Here is a 10022-nt window from a genome sequence, read left to right on the forward strand (position 1 = left end):
CGGTTCATAGGGTGCGCGGATGATATACTAGCAATGCTATTACAATGAAATGCTATTCCGCTCTATAAAATTTTCAGCTGAGCGATTTGGTCTGTTTACGTTAGAACCGCTCCATTATTATTGCGCCTTTTACGTCCTCACGCGCGAATTCACAAATAGTTAAAGTGTTAGGCCCGCTTGTGATGAACAGTAGATTCACCTGCTACCATGTTTCAATTCTCTGATTAAATCGCACGTTATAAATAAATCGAATATCTCTCCTTCCAATTTCAATTAAAAACACATAACCACAGCACATAAGGTAGGAAGATAGATGAGAGGAGGAGGAGGAGGAGGAGGAGGGGCTATAAACACGTACGTAAATAAAAGGGGGCAGGGCGCGCGTGTGAGCGAGAACGCGGCAGCATACGAGAGATTTTTTTCTTTCTCTTTTGTAGCATTTCGGCTAAACACCCGAGCCTAACTTCGGTAGGAACTGCCTATCAAAGTTGATACACCTTCGGTAGAGAACTCCCCGGTACCATTATCCACGCGATTTCGGTCTCATCGGGCTCTATCTGGGCGCCCATTAAAATAATCCCTTAGAAGCTCCTATCGGGCTGAAAGCGAGAAACGTCGCGGCGGCGCGATACATGTTGCATGCATGTATACTACATTTTATGACCCCCCTCACTTCGTTTCGGATTGCAATGAGTTCAGACTCAGTTTTAACTTCGTTTAACATATTTTCTTTTATTTTTCACACACACACCCTCCCCTCTGGTATTTTTTAAAGATTTTTTTCTTATTGAAAAACCAAAAAAAAAACAATCGATCACATGAGACCCGCGGGAGAGTGCAAAACGGCAAAGAAAAAAAAAAACAACACACAAATCTCCTCCTCCCCATGGTGTTTTTCGCAAGGTGATCCCGTAGGAGAACGCGAACGCAAAAACACACACACACAGCCACGCACGCACCCAGGCAAGCACACACTCACACCCAACCCCTCCCCCTCGTGTGTTTTCGCAACCCAAGTAGCAGAGCCGAAGTTGTTGAGAGATTTTGCTGTGTGCCAAAGCGAGAGGCCCTGTCTTCTCTCTCTAGATTTTGGACGGCAAACCGCCGCCCGTACAGAGGTGTGTGCGTGTGACGAAAAATTATGGATGAAATACGGGGGAAGCGGGGTTTGAAGTCTTTCGTTCGTCACACACACACATGCATTTACCAGCGGATATCGCTGGACCGAGTCTACCCATCCCTCTCGATCCACCATGATTTTTCTGCTATCGCGCTCATCCGGGTGTTAGGCATCCTCAGTCTGTCCAGAACTTTCCCTGTGGAAGGATGTACTGAAGTGAGGTGCGATTTCTTGTGCAACGTACTTTGCTCATTTACGTTTTGTGCCGTGTTCCTTCTTCCTCAGTTATGGAATGATTTATCCTAGCAAATTGTTGAGGTAAGTTTCTTGCTGTGTGCTTGTGCAGGTACATTCAACTAACCCTTGGCGTCTAAAAAGTTACAGGTGTGTGCGCTATTTATCAACGACTACCTGCTAGCCTCGTCAACAATCTTCAAAGTGAGCGACGGAAAGAAAACATTTTCCAGTATTAAAATATTAAGGTAAGTTTTGATCTAATCCTCTGCGCTAAACTCTCCATAGTGATACATACTACTTACATTCATTATTGCTTCATTCAGCCCCCGGTGAGGACGTCATTACTTAACAGAAGCCGGTTCAACACGCGCAGCTCCTGTTCATGACGTCATCACGAAACTGAAGCTAGCTGAACACGCGCAGCACGGATGGTACCCCGAGCGCAGTAGGAGGAAGGAAGAACGAGAGGAGAAAGAACGGTAAATTTGGAAGGGGGAAAGCGCTCTGCCGTCTACACAGCGGGAGTATGCCAAAACACTCGTGGGAAGGGAGAGGGATATTATTCAATAAACAGCATGCATGTGTGTGTAAAGCAAATGTGAACAGCTTCATCATTTCTATAAGCAATCCGAAAAAGGGGGTGGAGCAAACACATTGTATGCGTGAGCGGCTGAAGAAACCAGAACATTTAGATGTGTGCGTGGCGGATGGTTCGGGCGCCTGTGGCGAAGCTCTCGACAAGACTGCAAACGAGAGCTTTGTGGAGAGCTTTGTAGGGAACTCAGATTACACAGGCCGCCGTCGGTTTTTGCGTCCTTGGGAAGGTGATTCCGTAGGAGATCGCGAAATAGCAAAAACCACACACACAATCACGCACGCATGCAAGCACACACACACACACACACACACACACACACACACACACACACACACACACACACACACACACACCTACCCCTTTCTTGGTGTTTTTCGCAAGGTGATCCCGTAGGATCTCGTTATGCGAGGCGGCAAAAACACACACAGCCACGCACGCAGGCATGAACACACATACGCAAAAACACACATAGACGCACGAGCGCACGCACGCACGAACGCACGAGGGAGCGTAAATGAAGATGCTCTATACGTTGCCGATCTCCCCCTCCCGTGTTCTCGTTCTCCGACAAGGCTGATGTGTGCCCGTTTGTGCGTGTACCTTTGCCGTCCCTCCTCTCCTTCCTCATCCGTTGACCGTTCGTTGTAAGCTGGAGGATGAGTTCAGCGCTGTTAAATAAATTAAAGTCAAGAATAAGATTACTCACTCTTTTTTTGTATGCTTTGTGTGTTATCATAACTTACTTTATTGCAAACAAAATCCGGAATGAAGCTCCTCGTTTAGAATATTCCGCATTCGATTACATCCTCGGCAATGCTCGACGCCATCAGTGGATAAAAGCAGGAAAAGAAACAAAAAAAAAGTATCAGTCACCATCAGCATCATCTTACTCTCACACTTTTGCATCGGTTGATGATTCTTACCTTTTCAAATTCACCAAAACAAACAGCGATGGAACCAAATCCAGAACACCAAAATCACACACGATTTCTGGAGCAAACCGACACATCCTCCCCCTCCAATTGTTTGCCACAGACTGACGTGTGTGTGAGCAGCAATGTTCTTGAAGCGGTGGGCAACTGTAAAGCACACACAAGAAGAAGCGAGACGGCTATACGAGTAGCGAATTACGCCGCCGCACACACAGCGCGCGTCATAATTGTATGCGCGAAAATCTTAAAATTTAAGTTATTCATGACAAATTGTAACGACGTTTTCATACTCTGACGATTTTTTACGAAAGATATGTAAAAACTTAATGTAGTGCAATAAAATTTAGTGCAATATCATTAGCAGAACATAAAATTTTGATATTTGTTTGTAAATTCAGATCCTAAGAGCTACTACTTTTTTGAACAATAAGTGTAGAAACACAAATTTTGTCTGAGTCCAGAACAGCAACAGGGAAGATGTCGTACCCTGAGTGTGGAGATGTGTGTGTGTATGTGGTGAACGTTGCCGCGACAAGCGTGCTGTAAGATACATCGCGTGTAGGAGGGGGTAAAATCGCTTGGCTCATTGAAAATACAGGCAAACCCAACCGACATTATCGCGCGACATTTTTAAATTTTGTATGAGAAAAAACGGGCTCAAAACGTTCTCAAATCGTGCTCATTAGCAGCACTAAAGAGCACTTCTCTGCAACGGTGCGACAGCGTGTATCATACATCTAGTTTCTGTATACTACATTATTGTTCAATTTTTTTCATTCTCTCCATTCTCCCTACAAAGACTCTTACTCTCTTTTGTCCATTCTGCACATGCTTACGCTCTTTATTTTTCATTCTTACTCGCACATACATATTTACATACTCACACAATTCACACTGCCTAAAACCGGTGCGGGATACACACGTACCCGTCTTGCCTGCCTTCTCTCCTCGTTCTTCCTTTCCTCCAGCTTTGCCTTCGTCGAATGGTGTGTACGCGTCCTGCTTGCTTCCCTCTTGCTGCTCCCACGTGCTGCACTAGCGAGCTGGATGTTCGTCTCTACCTTCCTGCCGCTTCTCCTCTACCAGGCGCTAGCACGTTGGAGGATCGGATCGTTCCTGCCTTCTTTCCTCTCCTGTTCTGTTTTCGGCACTCCTAGGGATAGAAGGAAATATTAACTATTTTGCCAACAGCTGTTCAATTTAACGTCAAGCACAATACTTACCAACCAATTGAATATTGCTTCTGTTGTGGTCCGTGCTCACTTCCGTTCGTGCGTGTGTTACGATTTCTTTAAAAAAAAACGAAATTGATTTTATATCACAATTATCAATACAATGCAGTTTGATAAAGATTGATATAACCCTTTATTAAAAACTGTACTTACCAAATAGTTTTTCCGTACTGGTTTCACGAGAGAAAAAACGGACACACACCGACGCGTCCTACCGCTTGCAAACTTGATTTCACACTACCACATTTTCATGTGAACGCGAAGCAGCGCCTTCCTCGTGTTCCTATACAGGTATTCCCCGATATACGCCATACTCGATATACACGATTTCGCTATACGCTTTTTTCTAAATTTGACGGTTCTTTGAACAAGTAGTACTAATTTTAGAAATCGAATGTCAAATGCAAAATAAATTCCATTTTGGTTGAATATTAAAAACCATTTCAAATGGTATAAAATTGAAAAATTCAGTTGAAATTAGATCAAATAACTAATTAAGTGGCTAAAACCTACCACTTCATGCAAAGTTATACGGATATTAGTTATAATTTGACTGAAAACCTCGAAATTCGACTTTCGCTATTGTATATTCGAGATACGCTATTGCCTCCGGTACGCATTGATAGCGTATATCGGGGAGTACCTGTACAATGATACAAAGAGCGGGCGAGAGGAGAACGCTTGCGTGAACGATTGGTGTAGCAAGCGAATTTGGACAAGTCCCAGAAAAGCGAGACGCAAGAGTTTCTCTCCAACGATGGAAAGGGATGAGCTAAATGAAACATGCGAATCGTTGATGCAACACAGCCAAGTCGCAAGCAAATACAGACCAACACCCAGAAGAGCGAGGCAGAATGAAAAATTTTGTGAATGTTAGAATGAGAAAAATGATAGATACACATAAAAATCGCGCGATAATGCTGGTTGGGAAGTTGGCGCGAAGAAAACGCAACACTGCGGATTGTATGGAAAATGTTGCGCGTTCAATCCGATTGCCATGCGATTGTCCTGGGGGCTTCTATCGAAGGTATATCGAAGCAAATTTACTTCGAAAGAGCACGGTTTGGTTGGTTGGGACGTAGCCGGATAGTCAATTCTTGCTACGGCGGACGGTTCATACGCGGTTAGAACCCACGACGGGCATGCAGATGTGCGGAATGATGGCGGTGCCGCGGGCCCGCTCCTATCCAGTGTGCAACTTGCATACTGCCACACTGTCTCCTGCCCGGTGCATACGCAGCAGGCAGGGGGAATGATGCATCTCCGTAGTAAAAAAAAACTCCGTCATGAACCAGCGGTGGATCTAAAGGTAGGCGGACTAGGCGGTCACCGAAGATCTCTAGTCTGTAGTATGCCGTATGTCTACAAGTGGACAGAGTATTAGCGACAAGGGCCCCCGGAAAGATGGTCGTTAGGGCTCCGTGGCTGGAGAACCATTTGCACCTCCCCTCCCCCCATGGCGTCAACAATTTTAGGCCCTGTGACCGATGATCGTAGGGGTCCTATGCCCCCCCCCCCCCCCCCCCCATCCGCTGGCAAATTAAGTATACTGTTCAATCTTCCAACAGCTGTGTGGCAGTACCCCCTCCTCAGGGGCCTCAATTCGTCTTTCCGCCTTTCATGAACACCTTCCTTCCCCCAGGACAATCGCATGGCAATCGGATTGAATGCGCAACATTTTCCATACAATCCGCAGTGTTGCGTTTTCTTCGCGCCAACTTTGCCTGTATTTTCAATGAGCCAAGCGATTTTACCCCCTCCTACACGCGTTGTATCCTACAGCACGCTTGACGCGGCAACGTTCACCACATACACACACACATCTCCACACTCAGGGTACGACATCTTCCCTGTTGCTGTTCTGGACTCAGACAAAATTTGTGTTGCTACACTTATTGTTCAAAAAAGTAGTAGCTCTTAGGATCTGAATTTACAAACAAATATCAAAATGTTATGTTCTGCTAATGATATTGCACTAAATTTTATTGCACTACATTAAGTTTTTACATATCTTTCGTAAAAGTTCGTCAGAGTATGAAAATGTCGACTCAATTTGTCATGAATAACTTGAATTTTAAGATTTTCGCGCATAAAATTATGACGCGCGCTGTCTGTGCGGCGGCGTAAGTCGCTACTCGTATAGCCGTCTCGCTTCTTCTTGTGTGTGCTTTACCGTTGCTCACCGCTTCAAGAACATTGCTGCTCACACACACGTCAGTCTGTGGCAAACAATTGGAGGGGGAGGATGTGTCGGTTTGCTCCAGAAATCGTGTGTGATTTTGGTGTTCTGGATTTGGTTCCATCGCTGTTTGTTTTGGTGAATTTGAAAAGGTAAGAATCATCAACCGATGTAAAAGTGTGAGAGTAAGATGATGGTGACTGATGCTTTTTTTTGTTTCTTTTCCTGCTTTCATCCACTGATGGCGTCGAGCATCGCCGAGGATGTGATCGAATGCGGAATATTCTAAACGAGGAGCTTCATTCCGGATTTTGTTTGCAATAAGGTAAGTTATGATAACACACAAAGCATACCAAAAAAGAGTGAGTAATCTTATTCTTAACTTTCATTTCTTCAACAGCGCTGAACTCATCCTCCAGCTTACAACGAACGGTCAACGGATGAGGAAGGAGAGGAGGGACGGCAAAGGTACACGCACAAACGTGTACACTAGTGATGGGTAAATTCAACAAAAATCCGGAATCGCTTCCGGATGACTCCGCCAAAATTGGAAGCGATTCCGGAAGGTAGGTGCGAAACTCCGACCTCGGAGCCGTCCGGAGCCGTTCGGAGCCGTCCGGAGCCGCTAGTCGGCAGCCGGAGCCGGTCGGAGCCGTCGGAGCCGTCGGAGCCGTCGGAGCCGTCCGGAGCCGTCCGGAGCCGTCCGGAGCCGTCCGGAGCCGCTAGTCGGCAGCCGGAGCCGTCCGGAGCCGCTAGTCGGCAGCCGGAGCCGTCCGGAGCCGTCGGAGCCGTCCGGAGCCGTCGGAGCCGTTGGAGCCGCTGGAGCCGTTGGAGCTGTTGGAGCTGTCGGAGCCGTCCGGAGTCAGCCGGAGCCGTCCGGAACCGGCGGAGCCGTCGGAGCCGTTGGAGCCGTCGGAGCCGTCCGGAGCTGTCGGAGCCGTCGGAGTAGTTGTAATAGTCGGAAGCATTCTGAAGCGCATTAATTTCCCGATATTAGTGATAATTTTATTTTAAAAAAACAGCTAACGAGTAAAACAGGAGTCTTCTTCATTTATTGATATGAAGTTTTTTTGTGTGTTTTTTTTTTCAAAAATAAAGCCAAAAATAATTGTTTGCTTCGTATATATAAATAGGAAAAAAATGAATCAAATTAGGAGGTCAAGGAGCAATAGAACTATGACGGGAGGTGGGTTTGATAAAATACGAACGAGGCAGACGAGTGTAATTATGGCAGTTTTGCACGGTTGTTTACATCGACTAACGTGTATGGTTTAGGCCGCACTTGTTTTTTACCGAATAACATGATGGCACATGGACAAGACAAAGAATATAACTATCAATCATCCGTCCATCTTTTATGAAAATAAAGATCAATAATAGTTTGATTCATAGTTTTTCCCTATATATACGGAGCAAACAATTGTTTTTGACTTTATTGTTTAAAAAAAATACAAAAAAACTTCAGAGCAATAAATGAAGAAGACTATTTTTTTACTCGTAAGCTGTTTTTTAAAATGAAATTATCGCTGATATCGGGAAATTAAAGCGCTTCAGAAGACTTCTGACTATTACAACGACTCCGACGACTCGAACTGGCTCCGTCGGCTTCGACGGCCCCGACGGCCCCAACGTCTCCAACCGGTTCCGTTGGCTCCAACGACTACGACGGCTCCGATGGCTCCAACGGCTCCAACGGCCCCGACGGCTCCGGACGGCTCCGACGGCTCCGGACGGCTCCTACGGCTCCGACGGCTCCGGACGGCTCCTACGGCTCCGACGGCTCCAGCTGCCGACTAGCGGCTCCGGACGGCTCTGGACGGCTCCAACCGGCTCCTTCGGCTCCAACTGCTACGACGGCTCCGACCGGCTCCAGCTGCCGACTAGCGGCTCCGACGGCTCCAACGGCTCCGACGGCTCCGGACGGCTCCGACGGCTCCAACGATTCCGGACAACTCCAACGGCTCCAACGGCCCCGACGGCTCCGGACGGCTCCGACGGCTCCGGACGGCTCCTACGGCTCCGACGGCTCCAGCTGCCGACTAGCGGCTCCGGACGGCTCCGACGGCTCCGACGGCTCCGGACGGCTCCGACGGCTCCGACGGCTCCGACGGCTCCGGCTGCCGACTAGCGGCTCCGGACGGCTCCGGACGGCTCCGACGGCTCCGGACGGCTCCGGACGGCTCCGACGGCTCCGGACGGCTCCGACGGCTCCGGGCGGAATCGACGGTTTGAATTTTTCGGAATCGGAGCCGGAGTAGCAATGCTCGGAAGCGATTCCGAGCCGTGGGTGCGATTCCAGCTACCCATCACTAGTGTACACCTCAGCCTTGTCGGAGAACGAGAACACGGGAGGGGGAGACCGGCAACGTAGGTTCTATACGTTCTTCATTTACGCTCCCTCGTGCGTTCGTGCGTGCGTGCACGCGCGCGTCTGTGTGTGTGTATGTGTGTGCATGCCTGCGTGCGTGGCTGTGTGTGTTTTTGCCGCTTCGCTTAACGAGATCCTACGGGATCACCTTGTGAAAAACACCAAGAGAGGGGGAGGGGTAGGTGTATGTGTATGTGTGTGTATGTGTGCTTGCATGCGTACGTGGTTGTGAGTGTGTTTTTTGCTGTTTCGCGATCTCCTACGGAATCAAAAGGGGGTGGGGGGGGAAACACGAGGGGGGGGGAGGAGTGAGGTGTGTGTTTGTGTGCTAGCCTGCATGCGTGTGTGTGTGTTTTTGCGTTCGCGTTCTCCTACGGGATCACCTTGCGAAAAACACCATGGGGAGGAGAAGGTGTGTGTGTGTGTTTTCTCTTCTTTGTCGTTTCGCACTCTCCCGTGGGTCTCCTTGTGTGCGTTAGTTTTTTTGTTTTTCAAGAAGAAAAAAACAATACTTCGAAAAATACCAGTGGGGAGGGTGTGTGTATGAATGAAAGAATGTGCTTAGAAAAAGAAAGTAGAAAATAAAAAAAATATTGAACAACGGATTCGTAAGTGTGTTTGAACTCATTGCTTTCCGAAAAAAAGCGAGGGGGGGCTCTTGAAATGTAGTACACATGTATGCAACATGTATCGTGTCGCCGCGACGGTGTATCTCGCTCAATCCGTTAAGCCTGAAAAGTGCTTCTATCAGATCGTCTAATCGGGCGCCATTTAATCAATCCGTTAGCGAAAAGTCGCATGGATTTTGGTACCGGGGATGTGTATAAACGGTTTTTTAAGCGCCACAGCAACTCATGAGCATTGACCATACGCGAGAAAGAGATAGCGCTATGGAGGGAAAAAGCACGGACGACGGCTGACAGCGATTGGCCGTCTGACCAGAATGACCAGAAATACCGATTTATCTGTATTCCTACCGATTTTTGATATGCGTAAAACTACCGATTTTTCATTTATCCTACCGAAAATCACAGATTTTTGCGTAATACTGACCAAAAAGTCATATTACCATTTCCCAAATCACTTAATGTATTAAACTCTATATGGAAATCACTAGCAACCAGAACCAGAACTTCAACAGAGACAACTAAGGCCCGTGTCTGCACTTCATGAACTCGAACGCGCTGATAAAATTTTATATGCAATTTGACAGATAATGTAACCCAGCGCTCTAGCAGCAATAGAACACGACATCGAACATGAAAAATGTATATGACTTCCCAAGCGCCACAGATTAAGCTTAAACGACTGGAAAATTGAATATCCATAGTGTAGTACCCTGGAGATTTGACCCCT

At 47.2% G+C, this 10022-nt stretch overlaps 2 long non-coding RNA genes across 3 annotated transcripts; both read right to left on the reverse strand.

Moving 5' to 3' along the window:
* Positions 1-403: 403 nt before the first annotated feature.
* LOC125906775 (uncharacterized) lies at positions 404-3109 on the reverse strand. Its single transcript, XR_007452120.1, has 3 exons — positions 2699-3109; positions 1660-2623; positions 404-1551 (listed from the first exon to the last, which is right to left on the reverse strand). It is a non-coding gene; the product is annotated as an uncharacterized LOC125906775 (long non-coding RNA).
* Positions 3110-3896: 787 nt separating this feature from the next.
* On the reverse strand, positions 3897-5639 carry LOC125906796 (uncharacterized). 2 transcript variants are annotated; one of them, XR_007452145.1, is made up of 3 exons: positions 4273-5639; positions 4111-4176; positions 3897-4040 (listed from the first exon to the last, which is right to left on the reverse strand). It is a non-coding gene; the product is annotated as an uncharacterized LOC125906796 (long non-coding RNA). The 2 variants fall into 2 exon arrangements; XR_007452143.1 differs by lacking the exon at positions 4273-5639 and having other exon boundaries at positions 4111-4237.
* Between the last annotated feature and the right edge of the window lie 4383 nt (positions 5640-10022).

The sequence above is a fragment of the Anopheles coluzzii genome, chromosome X (assembly GCF_943734685.1).
Source record: "Anopheles coluzzii chromosome X, AcolN3, whole genome shotgun sequence".
In the NCBI taxonomy this organism is placed as follows: domain Eukaryota; kingdom Metazoa; phylum Arthropoda; class Insecta; order Diptera; family Culicidae; genus Anopheles; species Anopheles coluzzii.